This window comes from Atractosteus spatula, chromosome 14 (genome assembly GCF_055471065.1).
Source record: "Atractosteus spatula isolate fAtrSpa1 chromosome 14, fAtrSpa1.hap1, whole genome shotgun sequence".
Classification (NCBI taxonomy): domain Eukaryota; kingdom Metazoa; phylum Chordata; class Actinopteri; order Semionotiformes; family Lepisosteidae; genus Atractosteus; species Atractosteus spatula.
Genome location: NC_142719.1, coordinates 24288665 through 24291580, shown reverse-complemented (window position 1 = coordinate 24291580; position 2916 = coordinate 24288665). Strand labels below are relative to the sequence as shown.

The 2916-nt window shown below is 42.8% G+C and overlaps 1 pseudogene; it reads left to right on the top strand.

Annotated features, from left to right (window-relative positions):
• Positions 1 to 1384: 1384 nt before the first annotated feature.
• On the top strand, positions 1385 to 2548 carry LOC148820941 (zinc finger BED domain-containing protein 5-like; annotated as a pseudogene).
• Positions 2549 to 2916: the final 368 nt, after the last annotated feature.

Here is a 2916-nt window from a genome sequence, read left to right as displayed (position 1 = left end):
ATAGACAAAGTAGGCTGGAGATGCACGTCCCAATAAAGAAATAATTTAAACTTAATTTGATGGAATCCTGAAGCACCGCCTGGAACTCAGAGTTCACACAGTATCATATGACATTGCAGGGAAATGTATAGTGAGACATCCATTCAGACCATTATAGTGAGAAGGAAAGCCATGTTCTGCATATGTAGGTTGAAAGACTCTAAAATGTAAAAAAAGGTCACCCTTGCTACAACTTAAAGAACTTGGAAAATACTGTTATGATGTTGTGTGTTGCAGTATATGTCCTGGCCTCACTGAACGTACTCTTATTCAGTTATCCAGTCACCTTAACAAATCGTCATCCAAATAACTCTCAGGAAACAGGCTGATGTTTCATTTTAGATTTTTATTTGGATACTTCTTTGTGAAACTGTAAAATACAAAGAAAAAAGGCTTGTATAAACAAACACAAATCTCAGTGAGTTGAGAATAGTTACACCGCTAGATAACAGGCTAACTGCAATGTCAAGCACAAATGACAAAGACAATACTAGTATGAGTGAGCTATGCATAAACTTTGCTAACACTATGCTCAACTACATACTGAATGAATAAGCGAATGCTAACAGTTTACATTAGCGGAAGCTAGCAGGTAACATAACAGTTTCTAAATTACGATACAAAAAATAATATCACAAAATAACTTGCTGACATGACAAATACACTGCTGAAAAAGAAAATGAAACTTACAGATGATGCCATTTTTAAGGCCTATAGTAGATGGATGAGGATGAACTAGTGTCAATATTACCACGATGAGCTCTTGATCTTTAGTGCCTTAAACCAGTGGTTCTCAAACTGTGGTACGCGTACCTGCAGTGGTATGCGGAGTGCCGCCACCTGGTACGCCATATGACCCTGGAACTGTGTTGTGTGCACTGAAAAATCGGGACGGGTTTTCATATTTTCGATTTTAATACGTGTCGAATACGCAGCCTATGTACTACGATACAGCGCGCGCTAATACTTGAGTGGACACAGAGCTACAATGTAATTCTATACCACTCCATAGGAATGCATGCTATGAAGTAAGTGACCAATTGTATTTAAAAAAAGCTGTCTCCAGCAAATAGGGAGGTAGGAGAACGTGCGTGATCTTGGAACACCGCCAATCTTGTAAGCATGGGAAAGCGTGATAGATAACAGAAAAATATTTAAGGACTGTTCTGGGTTAGTTTGAGAAAAATACATCAAGTATCTCTGTTTCACATCCATGCGCATGAAATAAAAACTTCTGAGATGGACTTCTGACTGCCTTTAAAGGGGAAACGGGAAATATTTCTCCAACAGCGCCACATTCGTCAACAATTGATTGAAAATGAATACCTCGCAAAAATCAAGTATTATGTCTTGGCTGAAAGGAATAGACACCAAGAGTAATGATGCCAGCTCGGACAGATCACGCACACCTGTTGAGATTGAGGAGGATTATACATCGGCCACCAACACAAACTCCGCTGCTGAACCTGCTAGTGTTAGCAAGCGTTGGAAAATGGCTACAAGGCGGTACGATCCAAATTATCTAAATTTGGGATTTACTTACACCGGGACAGAGGAAGAGCCAAGACCACAGTGTGTCGTGTGCTGTGAGATTCTCAGCAATGAAAGCATGAAGCCAGCACATTTAAGATGGCACTTTACCACGAAACTCTTGAAGGATAAGCCTGTTGATTTTTTTCAAAGGAAACTTAAAGATCTGAAGCAGCGCAAGTCCACCATAAGGAACAGTGCCACTCCAATTTCCAAAGCCCAAGAAGCATCTTAATGTGCAAGCTTGTGGATTGCTAAAGCAGGTAAGCCCCACACTATCGGTGAAGAACTTTGTTTACCATTGGCAAAAGAGCTGATACTTATTATGTGTGGAGAAAAAGCTTCTAAACAGCTCGACCTGGTAGCCCTTTTTGAATGACACAGTCACTCGTAGAATTATGGATATGGCAGATGATGTCAAAAGTACGCTGATAGAGCGCGTTAAGATGAGCAGATGCTTTTCACTGCAATTAGATGAGTCTGTAGATGTCGTCAATTTGGCAAATTTGCTTGTTTATGTTAGATATGAGTTTGAGGGCATGTCGCATGAGGACTTTCTGTTCTGCAAGCTGCTACAAACTAGAACTACAGGAGAGCACATATTTCAGCTTCTGAATGAATTTATTGAAGAGAATGGCTGTCACAATAAAGTGTATGAACCGGTGGGAAGTACGAACCCTATGCGGAGCTAACAGGAATCCAGTCAGACTTCCAAAGGACGTAGGACGAGGTTCGAGGTCGGGGTAGCCAGGCTAGGTCGGGAATCCAGAGGTCAAAGGCAGCGGGGTATCCAAATCCAAAAGACGCGAGACAAAGACGTAGTCGAGGTCGGAGGCAGAGTAGGGTCAGGAATCCAAAGATCGAGGCAGCGAGGTATCCAAAGCCGGAAGACGTGAGGCAGAGACGTAGTCGTGGTCAGAAGCAAGCAGGGTCGGGATTCAGAAAACAGAGACGAAATAAAGCGCACAAGAGAAAGTAGAATGCTATCTCAACAGTGAGCGAGGAGTAAAGGGAGTGAAGGGGTATATATGAGAGAGCGGGGAGTGACGGACTAATTGCTAAAAGTGGCGCAGGTGTGCACGCCGGGAGGTGCACGCGGGAGTATGATTCGTGACAATGGCATTGACTGGAAAAAATGCGTCGGAGTTTGTACAGACAGTGCTAGAGCAACGACAGGCAGACACAGCGGTGTTATTGCACGAATTAGAGAGGTTACTCCAGATATGAAATGGACGCACTGCAGCATCCACCGCGAGGCCGTGGCAGCCAAGAAAATGCCTGAGGATTTGAAATCCGTGTTAGACTCTGCTGTCAAAGTTGTGAATTTTATCAAGGCTCGACCAATGA